This window comes from Cryptomeria japonica, chromosome 9 (genome assembly GCF_030272615.1).
Source record: "Cryptomeria japonica chromosome 9, Sugi_1.0, whole genome shotgun sequence".
NCBI lineage: Eukaryota > Viridiplantae > Streptophyta > Pinopsida > Cupressales > Cupressaceae > Cryptomeria > Cryptomeria japonica.
Window position 1 is genome coordinate 459,347,334 of NC_081413.1, and position 14,618 is coordinate 459,361,951.

Genomic DNA, 14,618 nt, shown 5'->3' on the forward strand with positions numbered 1-14,618 from the left:
TGTAGATGGTGAGAGGTTTGATGAGGCCATAAAGGAAGTTCATGAGAAGGTCAAAATACAACTTCAAAGGTCATCAGACAAGTACAAGGAACATGCAAATCAGAAAAGGAGAGTCATAACTCAATGATGAATGAATAGTACCAAACTGGTACTGAGAGGGGGGGGTGAATCAGTATAGACAAAATACAGACCTAAACCGGTTCAACAACAATCACTCCAAATGATTAGCAAACAATGACACTGATTTGAAATAGAGTGCAACTAGTAGAACTCAGAACAACTAAAACAATCATAAACCGGTTACTCACTGGGCCTTCCACTCAACTCAGAACTACACTACCATTTCACCCTTATGTATGAACAGGAAATCTATCATCATATCTTCACAATAGCTAGTTCAACATCTTTTATTGACAGGCATAAAACACAAAACCATCATATGCTTAACAGGTAATAACAAAGCATCACAAGATAAAAGCATCACACATGACACACATATTTTTCACGTGGAAACCCAATTGGGAAAAACCACGGTGGGGATGAATACCCACAAGCTTGTTGTTGAACTCTTTGGAAGTCCACTTTGTTAGAAGCCTTGTCTGGTTAAAGACATTACAAAAGGTTCTGCTAGGAACCGATCCTGTTAGAGATCACCCGGTTAAGGGATGGCTACAATACCTAGTTAAGGGTTAAACCCTATTAAGGGTACCTTGTTAGAGGATTTCAAGAACTCAATAGCTAAAGGATTTCCAGAGCTCTCTAGCTTTTCAGATCTTAATAACTTTGAGTTACCCTGTTAAGGGATTTACAACAATCTGGTGAAGGCTACCCTGTTAGGGGATTTTTCAACTGTTGAGGTGGTTAGAGATCAATAGGTATTACAATGATCTGGTAATAGCACTCAATGCCAATGCAAATCCTCTTAAGCTCCTCTTTACCTTCTACACTTACACTCTGTAGGTATCACTTCTCTCTTCTGGTCTGGCAAGGATCTCATATCCATTCTCTTGGATACTCACACACAACTTTTGCCAACAACCTCTGAAAGAATCACAACATCAACCTTATAGGACAATAGATAGGTCGATAGCATAAACCCTAAACCCTAGACCTGTTAGGTTAAGGAATTCAAACAGTTCAATCCTGATCATTGATCATACTGTATTAAATGCAATAGATCTTGAATAAATCTCAAGACATTCTCCATCGTTCATTATCCACTGATTTCATGGCGGCTGATAATCCATCACGCATTTTCACCATTTACAAACTTCGCACATTCTCGAGGTAGATAGGGATAGTCTTCTTCATGCAAGATCCTTCACGCATGCAAGGCTGACATGGCAACACGATTTGTTCTTTGTTATACTGCTTACTCATTACATAAAGATCACCAGTTGAGCCATACAGGCTTGAAGCACTTCAACTAGAAACCCTGAAGTTGAGACTACCAACCGGTAGTCATACAACACTTCCATGTGCCGGTTCCCATAACCATATGCTAGTTCATCTTGAACAAGCACACCACTTCACTTTGGCATAAATGCTGGTTCACAGTGTTATACCAGTTCTCACCTATGCCGGTTCATACCTCTTCAACATATTGACATCAATGACAACATCAATGTTATTATGTCCACATACCAGTTCACATAATGCCAAAAATCTCCCCCTTTGGCATTGATGGCAATATACAAAGATATGTCTCTGTTTCACATTTTCTCCCCCAATTTCTGCAGATATCTTCTCCGCTTGACATCTTCTCCCCCTTTGACAACAATGCCAAAGTGGAGGCACAAGCTTCTCGGTTCCATTATGCTGCTCCCCCTGAGGAGTAGCATCCTTCAACACATCAATCCTAAAGAAAGATTTGACTATGAAATACATGACTGATGTGGAGAATATACCTTTAGTTAACCTCTTGAAGGGGCAGTACCCCTAATTCACCTCTTAAGTGTGTAAATGTAGTCTTTGGAAGAGGCTTGGTGAATATGTCTGCTAACTGCTCCTTACTGGACACATGCTCTAGTGCAATCTATTTGTTGTGAACCTTTTCCCTTAAGAAATGATACTTAAGCTCAAAGTGCTTGGTTCTAGAATGTAAAACTGGATTCTTTGAAATATTGATAGCACTTGTGTTATCACAGAATATACTTACCGGTTCAGGTAGATTTTGAGCCTTTCAGTACATGCTTCATCCGAATTGTCTGAGTGCAGTTCATGAAAGCTGCAACATACTCCGCTTCCACTGTAGACTGAGAGATACAACTCTGCTTTTTACTCATCCATGAGACCAGTCTACCACCAAGGAAGAATGCACCACCGGTTGTGCTCTTTTGATCATCTACATTACCAGCCCAATCAGCATCTATGAACACTTTCAAGTTGAAGTCCTTGCTATATGGATACCACAATCCATAGTCAATAGTTCCCTTCAGATACCTAAGAATCTGCTTGAATGCAACCAAGTGGGATTCTCTTGGACTTTTCTAGAACCTTGCAGTAATGCCAACTGCATGCGCAATATCCGGTCCGCTATGTATTACATAATGTAACTTACCAATCATTGATTGGTATTCCTTCTCATCAACCAATGCAGAGTCATCCTCTTTGGATAGTCTACAACTGGTCACCATCAGTGTACCAACCGGTTTGCTATGTTCCATGCCAAAGGTCTTCAACATGTCTTTGACATATTTGGACTGAGTGATAAAGATTCCATCCTTCATCTGTTGAATCTGTAGTCCAATGAAGAACTTAATCTCCCCTATGAGTAACATCTCAAACTCTTCCTTCATCTCATCAGCAAACTCATGACTCATCTTGTCATCACCACCAAAGATAATGTCATCAACAAATATCTCACAGATCAAGATCTGATCTCCTTCAGACTTGAAGTAGATATTGCTATCTTCACTTGTTCTCTCAAATCCAATCTTCACAAGATGGGAATGTAGGCGCTCATACCATGCCCTAGGTGCTTGCTTTAGACCATATAAAGCTTTATGTAGCCTACATACCATGTCACTATCTTCAGATAGGGAAAAACCATCTGGTTGCTCAATATACACCTCCTCTTCAAGTACACCATTTAGGAATGCAGATTTTACATCCATTTGATATACTTTGAATCCTTTAAAAGCTACATATGCAAGAAGCATACAAACTCCTTCCAATCTAGCTACAGGAGCAAAGGTTTCTCCATAGTCTTCTCCTTCTTCTTAAGTATATCCTTTGCACACCAATCTGGCTTTATTCCTAATCACTGTGCCATCCTCATTCAACTTGTTTTTGAACACCCATTTGGTGCCAATGACATTTTTATGCTCTGGTCTGGGTACCAAGGACCATGTACCATTTTTCTCCATCTGGTCAAGTTCCTCTTCCATTGCCTTGATCCAGTCTTAATCTTTATGAGCCTCTTTGAATGGTTTAGGCTCAAATTTAGAGATCATACATGAGTATTCTCTGATCTTTCTTCTTGTAAGGATTCCTGCATCCTTATCTCCTATGATCTGCTTAGGATCATGATTCAGCTTGACATACCAAGGAATGGTCTTGACTAGTTCTTCTTGCTTTTCCTCTTCATCCTCATCTTCATCATTATCAACATTCACCGGTTCAGGAACACTGTTACTGGTACTTGGTTGACTGACAAACGGTTCCCAGAAGGTTGCAACCAATTCATTTATAGCTTGCTCACTACCAGTTTCCTCAGTTTTCTCAGAGGATTCATCAACTCTTACATTGATACTTTCCATAATTCTCTGAGTCCTATTGTTGTAACACTTGAGAGCTTTACTCTTGGTGGAATATCCTAGGAATATTCCCTCATCACATTTAGCTTCAAATTTGCCCTGATGTTCACTCCTCTTGATGTAACATTTTCTACCAAATACCCTAAAGTAGCTAACCACAGGTGTCTTACCAGTCCAATACTCACAAGGAGTTTTGTCCTTACCTTTCTTGATGAGTACCCGATTCATTATGTAGACTACAGTGCTCACCGCTTCTCTCCAAAAGGTGTGAGCTACCTTTCCTTGAATCAACATGGTTCTAGCTGCTTCAACCATGATCCGGTTATTCCTCTCTGCTAGGACATTCTACTGTGGAGTCCGGGGGGCAGACAGTTGCCTCTTGATGCCAAATTCTTCACAATACTTGTTGAATTCACTAGAAGTGAATTCCCCTCCTTGATCAATTCTGAGACACTTGATCCTTTTATCGCTTTCCTTCTCCACTAATGCTCTGAAAGCTTTGAACTTCACAAAGGCTTTAGACTTGTCTTTCAAGAATGTGACCCACATCATTCTTGAGCAGTCATCAGTGAGAATCATGAAGTACCTATCACCCTGCACACTTCTAGTTTTCATAGGACCACACAAATCAGTATGCACAAGATCAAGCAAGTTGTCAGCAGTGAAAGATTTACCTTTAAAGGTTGAGGAAGACATTTTCCCCAATTGACACTCTCTGTACAAGGTATTATCTGGTTTGCTTAGCACCGGCAACCCTCTAACTGCCTTGATCTTACTAGCCTTCACAATGTTATCAAAGTTTACATGGTAGAGTCTCCTATGCCATATCCAGCTATCATCAAACTTAGCCATAAGACATGTACTTATATTTGCATTCAGATGAAATAGGTTACCTTTGGTCTGCATGCTGGTGGCCACCAATTCACCATCTTTTCCTTTGATTCTGCAAACTCTATTCTTGAATTCTAGAGTGAGGCCACTGTCATTCAGCTAGGCAACACTTAGAAGGTTGTGTTTGAGACCATCAACCCAATACACATTGTCAGCACTGCTCTTTCCATTCAGAGAGATGGACCCTCTACCTCTGACCATGCATGGTGCATCATTGCCAAAGTGAACCACACCTCCATCATACTCCAAGGATAGAAACTTGCTCCGATCACCAGTCATATGGTGAGAACAACCACTGTCAATGATCCACTTATTGGAATTATCAAACCGGGAGACAAGAGCCTTCTTGTCTGACACATCTTCTTTGATAGCAACAAACACAATATCTTCATTTTCTTCATCCTCTGATTCTTCATCTGTGACACCTTCATCAACTGCCACAAAACAGTTTCTCTGGTTTCCTCCTTTGAATTTCTTGAACCTTTCTGGTTTGTCCTTGTTATTGCCATTAGGATAGTTTATAGCAATATGTCCTATCTGGTTACAAGAAAAGCATTTCAAAGGTAGCTTACGTTTGTATTTACCAGTTCCTTTAGGAAGCTTCCTGGCAAGGAGAGCTTCAAATGCCATCATAATCTCCTCATCATCCATTTCTCTGCTCTGTCTAGGTTCACCACTAGTGCTAGCTTCTTTTCCTTTTCTGGATGGTATAGCAGAGGCTTTAAAAGCTAATTTAGTCTTTTGAACACTGCCATCAAAACTATTTAGCTCATAGGCTATCAACTTGGCTATGATGGAGTCCAAGGATAGCTTAGTCTTGTCTATTGATCTCAGCTCCGGAATAGTAGCAACCCTTATTGTATAGACTGGCAATAGGGATCTTAGGACTTTGCTTACCACAGTGGAATCTTCTATTTTACCACCTGGACTCTTGATTTCTCCAACAACTATTTTGATTCTTATTCCATACTGCTGAATGGTCTCACCTTCAACCATCCACATATCTTCAAAATTCCCTCTCAGGCTTTCTTCCTTATCCTGCTTTACATGTTCATCACCACCATAGATATTTTCAAGAGCATCCCATACCTCTTTGGGATTTACCATGTCCTGAACATCAATAAACTCAATGTTAGATAGACTACTAATAAGGGCTTCCATGACTTGCCCATTTTCTTGTATCTCTCTCTTTTGGTCATCGACGAGAGTACCGGTAGGGACAACATAGACATTCTCAACATAACTCTAGTGTTGAGTACCCATGCTTCTGATGAATATCTTCATCCTATCTTTCCATATACCAAAATTTTCTCTGTTAAACTTTGGACCTTCCCTCTTCATCATTTGACTGGGATCTTTACCTCAAGCGGTTAAGCTTACAACATAGAGGACCTAGAGGGCTTTAATACCAATTGATTACTCAATGATGAACGAATAGTACCAAACTAGTACTAAGAGGGGGGGGTGAATCAATATAGACAAAATATAGACCTAAACCAGTTCAGCAGCAATCACTCCAAATGACTGGCAAATAGTGACACTGGTTACTCACTGAGCTTTCCACTCAACTCAGAACTACACTACCATTTCACCCTTATTTATGAACAGGAAATCTATCATCATATCTTCAGAACAGCTAGTTCAACATGTTTTATTGACATACATAAAACACAGAACCATCATATGCTTAACAGGTAATAACAAAGCATCACAAGATAAAAGCATCACACATGACACACATATTTTTCACGTGGAGACCCAACTGGGAAAAACCACAGTGGGGATGAATACCCACAAGCTTGTTGTTGAACTCTTTGGAAGTCCGCTCTGTTAGAAGCCTTGTCCAGTTAAAGACATTACAAAAGGTTTTGCTAGGAACCGATCCTGTTAGAGATCACCTAGTTATGGGTTAAACCCCGATAAGGGTACCTTGTTAGAGGATTTCAAGAACTCAATAGCTAAAGGATTTCCAGAGCTCTCTAGCTTTCCAGATCTCAATAACTTTGAGTTACCCTGTTAAGGGATTTACAACAAGCCGGTTAAGGCTATCCTGTTAGGGGATTTTCCAACTGTTGAGGTGGTTAGAGATCAACAGGTATTACAATGATTTGGTAACAACACTCAATGGCAATGTAGATCCACTTAAGCTCCTCTTCAACTTCTACACTTACACTCTGTAGGTATCACTTCTCTCTTCTGGTCTGGCAAGGATCTCGTATCCCTTCTCTTGGATACTCACACATAGCTTTTACCAACAACCTCTGAAAGAATCACAATATCGACCTTATAGGACAACAGATAGGTCGGTAGCATAAATCCTAAACCCTAGACCTGTTAGGTTAAGGAATTCAAACAGTTCAATCCTGATTATTGATCATACTGTATTAAATGCAGCAGATCTTGAATAAATCTCAAGACATTCTCCATCATTCATTATCCACTGATTTCATGGCGGCTGATAATCCATCACACATTTTCACCGTTTACAAACTTCGCACATTCTCGAGGTAGATAGGGATAGTCTTCTTCATGCAAGATCCTTAATGCGCATAAGGATGACATGGCAACATGATCTATTCTTTGTTATACTACTTACTCATTACACAAAGATCACCGGTTGAGCCATACAAGCTTGAAGCACTTCAACCAGAAACCCTGAAGTTGAGACTACCAACTGGTAGTCATACAACATTTCCATGTGCCGGTTCCCATAACCATATGCCAGTTCATCTTGAACAAGAACACCACTTTACTTTGGCACAAATGTTGGTTCACAATGTTATATAGGTTCTCACATATGCTGGTTCATACCTCTTCAACATATTGACATCAATGACAACATACAATATCATTATGTCCACATACCGGTTCACATAATGCCAACAGAGAGAAGTGCAATTTAAAATTGGAGATTTGGTTTGGGAAAATTTGAAGAAGGAAAGGTTACCTAAGGGCAAACACACTAAGCTCATGTAGAGGAAAGTAGGACCATGTCAAATCTTGAAGAAGTTTGGCACCAATGCTTATGAAATTCAATTACCATCAGACCTTGGCATATCTCTTATTTTTAATGTTTATGATTTAACTCCTTTTAAAGGTGATTCTAATGCAGGTAAGTCACAACAAATCCTAGAAAATGTAGCAGATATAGACATTCCCAAACATGAGCCACCTAATCTTGAGAAAGTGTTGGACACCAAGATTGTAAAGAAGACCAAGAAAAATGAGTACAAGCGATACTAGGTCAAATGGAAAGGAAAACCAAACTCTCAAGCCATTTGGTTGGATGAAGATCAGATCAAGAAGCATGGCACTACATTACATGACCTCATCTCAAGTGGAATTGAGATTCATTCACCCTAGGAGTATGGTGTAGGAGCACCTCCTGACTAAGATGATAAGAGAAATAAAGGCTAAAGGTCACACATGGGAATGTGACCTCCCAATCAATGTAATAGGATAGTCTTGTTTGTTTCATTTTTGTAATAAACCCCACCTTGTCACCCAATGACATGGATTTGGAAAATTGATGAGCCACCATGGGCATATGGGCCTGGGGATATTTGGTTGAGTATTTTATAGGTGTTTATGTATTCAATATTTTTTAGGAAGGTTTAGGACATGTTCAAATATCTCTAGGTAGGGGGATTTAACATATGTCAAAAGTTGCTCAACATGACAAGTTTTGTTGACAACTTTTAATGACAACTTTTGGTTGCAAATAGCAATTTTTTTCCAACAGTCACCTTAGTTCAAAAGGTGGTTGATATCCATTGAGGAAGGTATAAAATTTCATTCCCTATCATCATTGAGGGGAGAGGATGACTTTGTAAACATTTTGGCATCATTGAAGTAATACAGCTTTGAGAATTTCCTACAATTCTCTTATTCTACACGACGTATCGTACTATATAACCATTTTAGAATTAAGAAACTAGTGTGATGTGTTAGAGTGTCTAGTCACCTTTCAAATTCATCAAGTCTAAGGTCCTAATTCACCAAGACAAGGGGGAAACTGACAATTTTCTGGAAGTAGTCTAGACTTGATAGTTTTGCCTATGGTATTACAAAGAAATGGCCTCATCTTGCTGAACCTTCATTGGTGGTTCAAGGATTTGGAGGAGATGCAAGTATGGCAAATTTATTATAGGATTTTTAAGGTCTTTTGTAAGTTAGGACCAGTTGGAAGTGAGGGTTTGATGCATTAAGGCGGGCAACTCCATGTGGCCACCGGGTATGAGTAAGCAAACAGGTCTCACATTAGGGGTTAGAGGTCTCATCATGACCTAAGACTTAGGAATTGGTGTTATTTCCATGTCTTAAGAATTTTACTTGAGTTTTTTTGGTGAGTTAAGGTCCGTGTCTACACACTCCTTTGTAAAATAGGCCTAATTGGGGATATTAGGTCTCCTAACCAAGATAGGGTTTGGGTCCTTGTGTTCCCAATTGGTCAGAACCCTTGGGATATGTTTTGTATCTATAAAAAGGGTATCCAAATATGGAATTTATTTCCTAAGTCTTTTGGGGAAATAAGGAGTTAAGTGTGGAAAACCGGTCTGGCAGGGCTAATAGGATTAGCAGGCCTGCTGCAGCAGTTACCCAAACTGGTAGAGGGAACCTAATTTTAATGATTGAAGGAGGTCTCTTTGACCTAAGGGACTTCAAATAAAATCTTGGATATCCATTCTTTCATTGGAGAAGGGACCAATCCATTGTTGGTCATAGGGTCCTTAGGAGCCTATAGAGGACCTTATGACTTGCTTAGTGAAAGAGACCTTGTGAGGAAGTCTTTTTGGAAGAAAGGGATGTGGGAATTATCAAACTGATATTAATTAATGCCTTATAGTTTTTTGTGATTTATAGGGACCTTTGTGTGCTCTTGGATTAGGGGAACCTATCCTATACCTATACCAAGGCTCTGCATCAAAATCTTGAATTCCTTTCAGGACATCTAGATGTGAAATGACCTATCTTATTACATGCAAAATAGTTAAAAGGTGCTTTTCCTTCATACTTACCTCCTACCAGTCCTTTAGGCACTCTTCTAGCAACTAGAGCTTCAAGATGCTCAAATTCTTCATCTTCTCTCTTCATATCATCCAATTCCTTTGCATACAAAGCTTTCCAATCTTGCTTGTCGGTTGATGATGTAAATGCATGAAAAGAAGGTTCAGACTTCATAGCTCTAAAAGGTCCAAATTCTTCAAGCTCAAAAGTAGATAATTTCCCAACCAAGGTCTCTATTGACAGAAGTATTAGCCATTGTTCTCAATTCATTAATTGTAGTAGCCTTCATCTTATAAGCCGGTCGCAAACTTTTCAAAACTTTAAAAACTATTTCATCTTCACTCAGAGTTCCACCACAACATTGAATTCCTAGAGCAATTTCATTTACCCTTTCCATGAATGCAATAATCCTTTCATCTTCTTCCATCTTCTAGTTTTCATATCTCACCCGTTAACTATCAAGTTTAGCAATCTTAACAATAGGGTCACCTTCAATAAGAGTCTCCAACTTGTCCCATATAGCCTTTGCTGATGACTTGTTAGTTAATCCCATTATTTGCTGATCAGAAAGTGCACACAAGAGGGATTCTCTTGCTCTACAATCATTCTCAAGCTCCTTATCCAAGTTTGTCAGAGGATTTCCAGATGTCGGATTAAAAGGAGTAACTCCAGTCTTTGTGATTTCCCAAATTTCCTTACTGAGACATCTCAGACGAGTCTCCATTTGAATTTTCCATACTCTGTAATTTGTTCCATCAAGCCTAGGAATATCTCTCTGAAAGATAGTAGCAGATGAACTTGAACTGTTAGTCGCCATAGGATCTTCCTCAAGAAGTTAAGCTTCTGCACAGAAGACCAGAGCTCTGATACCAATTATTAGACAGTTCATATAACCGAAAGACAACTAAGAGGGGGGGGGGCTGAATCAGTTGTCACCAAATTATCAAAACCTTAAGTAGTTAAAACTTTAATACTGAAACACAAAAGATTAATACTGGAATGCATAAACCAATTACTGAAATAGCAGATAAACCAATTAAGCACAAACAATAATTAGAGAATAAATACCATCCACATAACACCAAAATTTGCATGTGGAAAACTCGGTAAAGGGAAAAAACATGGTGGGAAGCCTACCCATAGTTAGATAATACTTTTGCAGTAAGTATGTGATTACAAATGAGGGGCCTGCACTTCTAGGAAGGCCAATAGCCTAGAGCACACTGCTCATTACAAAAGGAGTCTCACTGATTACATAGAAATCCAAACTACAATCTAGAAGAGAGAATGAACTGCAATGATAACATCTCCTATGCCTAAGTATAGTTTCGATTAAGTTCAATACCGGAGGACTAAATTATCTTACATAAACCCAACTCGATCACCAAAGATCGACCAAATCCTCTACATGAATGATTATTACATTATTCACTCCTTACATCCATATCCCATACATATGATCTACAATGAGATCTTACATCATATATACACAAACCCTTGACCACAAATAATCAGGTCGGCCACTAGATAATAAAACAATTACATAATTTAAAAATATATCGGCCTAAGACCAAACAAATAATATCCAACCCATAAGACATCCCAGAAACACAATGAGAAGATCAAACAACATGTTACATTAAGTCAGTCCATAACCTAGATAGTACCAGACCCAATATAGGTCCACACACACTAAATAAATGATCCCAATCAACCAAGTCTTGAACATGATCATCATTAGCATCCTGAATCTTTACTAGAAGCCGCACCAAAACCACTTATGCATATCATCAAAGATGTTCAACAAATGCTCTACTGGTGAAACCCTCACTGGATCAACAAACCAAGCTTACTAGCATGCACGATAGCATCCGATCACCAAATCAAAACCAACTGACTGAACATGAATTTGAATAGCATGAATAAGCTAATTCCAAAAGCCAAGACATACTCGAGCATACTAGATCATCATGATCTAATCCATCCAGAAACCAAACAACCTACTTGGACCAGAAGGATACCAATAAAGCAGCCAAAATAGCTAGTGTTGACATCAATTGCAAAACATCAATGCAACACATAATCAATTCCTCCAAATGGCCAACATACATTACCTCATTGGGATCCGTTCCAAGCTCTGACTCTCCATTGGACATTCATTCTCATAAAATGGAGTCTACTTGTAAGGTAAGTGCATTCTCTCTTCTGCTTTATTACCTCAAATAGTACATTTTCTCAAGTATGTGTTCTGTATTGGCAACTTTTTCTTCAGCCTATGTATTTTTGTCTCATCTTTCATCTGTAGGTTGCTTGCTTTCTTCTATGTATTCCACTTTTCAAGGATCCTTGCAATAGTCCTCAAGTCTTTCCATAAATGTTCAAGCTTCTCACAATCATTTCATAATAATTTTACCCCTTGCCCACCTTTTCCCATCCTCAAATTACATGATTACTCATATCCCACATGTCTTCGTACCCAAACCCTTCTTTGACCGATCATTCATATTCCCTATGACAACAAACTCTTTCTTCTCACTACTAACTCAATCTAGGATTCATTTGACATCTCTTTGATCTCTTCAAATATTTATCACTCATTCTAAGCCTCATCAAAACCCAAACAACTCTAACTCAAATCAAGTTTAATGTGTTTGATAAGGTCTCCGAGGTCTGAGATGTCAAAAGCACAAAAATTACAAAAATGCAACTTTGATTTTTGCAAATGTTGCATATGAGTGTTGGCATTATAACAGACAAAGAGAGATTGTTGGCATTTCAATAAGGCTATTGAGAAGGTTGTTGATGATTATGGATAAAACTGATTAAGGATGTTTACTGTCTTAATATTATTATTTTGTCATTGATGTCAAGAAATTGATTTTCTAATTCAGTATGATGTTGCCATATCTTGAGAAGTATGATTTCATGAGTATAAAGATGTTGGTAAAAGACACAGAAAGAATGTAATGAATAAAGGGAGGAATAAGTTATTCAATGGGCAACTATTACTGAGTTAGACAATGATGAGATCATGATGTTTAGATTGTTTTGATATCATACATATGTTATTGATTGTAAGGTTAATACTATACTATGTTACCAAGCAAAGAACCTAGTCGGTAAACCTTAAGGAACCTAGTTGGTAAACCCTAAGGTTATCGCTATTGGTTAATGAAGGCAGAATGTCTACCGAGTGAAGTTTAGTATTTACTGAGTTGCAACCAAGTAGTAACAGGATGCATTGAATGAATAAAAGCATTATTTAATGAAGGAAGCTGATGAGCTGGCTATGATTAAATGATTGGTATATCATGAATGAAGTTTGTTAAAGAATCTATGGCAAAGGAAAATTGGCAGGAATATCTACAACTCAGATTGAACCACAATTCCCTAGCACAAGTTCCAAGAAATGTACGCAAAGTTCCAAGGTGGGGTAAAACGTTTTCAGATCGAAGGATACATTGAACCTGGTCAAGTTTGAAGATCTGATGACTATGATTGATCATGGGAAATGTGATCAAGGAGATTAAGTGGTTGGCAAATTGTTTATAAATAAGGAACTACTGATAAACAATGCATGCGGGCAAGTGTATGCACAAGGATGCTACATAGTGATTACCAAGCACAGAAGCTTGAAGAGCTGTTTGAATAACAGAGTATAGAGCCCAGCAGATGGACAATATTATTCCTATTGTATTGAGCAAATAAGAATCTGCTTTAGCATTTTTAGATGTGAAGTTGCAGATAGATTTTTATTACTGTTATTTTGTAAAGTGATAGAAAATGTCTTAACCGAGTGGACTTAATAGTTTTATTTGTAAAACCCTCTAGCAGGGTGACATTCTGATTGAGTGTTTGAAATCCTTTAATAAGGTCACTTCTAACAAGGTGAAGATCCTAACAAATCTAAGGGAAATCCCTTAACCGGGTCACATCTAGCAATGTGTTTGTAATCTTTAATAGGATTTGCTTTTAACTGAGCATACTCTAGAAGAGTATATTTCTTAGTGGGTCCGAAATCCCACAGTGGTTTTTTCCTATTTGGGTTTCCACGTTAAATCTGGTGTTATGAGTGTTATGATGTTTATATGCTTTTGAGTTTGCATGTTTAGCAGTTTTGGTTATATTGCTGAAGTATATGTTACCGAGGTTGAATCTATTGCTTTTATGGAAGATTAAGTTTGTATGATTCACCCCCCCCTCTCATCTTATCAGCTTGGCATCTATACTTAACTATAAGTATCAAAACTATCAATTGGTATCAGAGCTTTGGACTCTGGAAGAAAAAGTTTAAAGGTACTTGAGGCAAAGATCCAAAGATGTATAAGAGGGATGCACCGAAGCTGAACAAGTCAAGTTTCTCTACATGGCAGAAAAGGATGAAGCTGCACCTATCATGAGTTGGAGAATATGCTGTATATTATCTGGAGAATGATTTCATTACACCGAGCACCTATCCATTGATAATGGAAGAGGTAAAGGCCAAGCAAGAACATATTCAAGCAATGATTGAAATAACATCTGCATTAACTGATTCAGAGTTTAATGATCTAGGAGGTTGCAATGATGCAAAGGCAATGTGGGACAAGCTCATATCTATGTATGGTGGAGATGAACATGTTCAAAGAGAAAAGGTGGATAGTCTAAGAGGACAACTTGAATCTATGAGGATGAATGAAGGTGAGAACATAACCCAGTACAGTACAAGACTAAAGGAGATTGTCAATCAAATCAAAGGAGCAGGTGGAACTATTGAAGAAAAGGATATAACAAGTAAGTTGTTAAGAACCCTTCTACCAGCTTATGCAATCCGAGTCTCTGCAATCAATGAATTGAGGTCTGTACCCAATATGCCAGTTTCTTTAGATGCTACTATTGGTAAGCTACATGCATTTGAGTTAAGTAACTTTGATAACAATGGGTCATCGGTAAATAAAGTTGAATCTACATTTAGTTCTTTTC